The following is a 432-nucleotide window of genomic DNA, read 5'->3' on the forward strand; positions in this document are numbered from 1 at the left end:
CGCTGCAGTGCTCCCACTGTGCCCAGCTGCTATGCTTTGCCTCCCCACAGCTGCCACCTCCCCACGTGTCTGCTGCTGCCAGCCCCACACCTGCTCCTGCAGCCACCGCTGCTGCCGCAACTGGTGTTGTTCTGGCCACCTCGGCCTGCTGCGCGGATGGTGTCAAGCATAAGTAGCATTCAGCCATGGAGGTAGGGCTGCAGTGGTGGTGGCAGCCTATCTTGCTCACCCAGCGGCAGCCACCAACTGCTGCAGCTGCATGGGGAGTGCAGCGCAGCATTACAAGCACGGTGACAAGGAAGGGCAGCGGTGGCCAAGCCTGCCTTGTTCTCCTCCTCCGCCATGGCTGTCACAATCACGCCAGCGGCCCCAAGGGGTGCTGCAAGGGCTGCTCTGCCTCGCTGCTGTGGGTGGCAGCCCCCGGGCTGCCCC

The sequence above is a fragment of the Alligator sinensis genome, unplaced genomic scaffold, assembly GCF_000455745.1.
Source record: "Alligator sinensis unplaced genomic scaffold, ASM45574v1 scaffold104_1, whole genome shotgun sequence".
In the NCBI taxonomy this organism is placed as follows: Eukaryota; Metazoa; Chordata; order Crocodylia; family Alligatoridae; genus Alligator; species Alligator sinensis.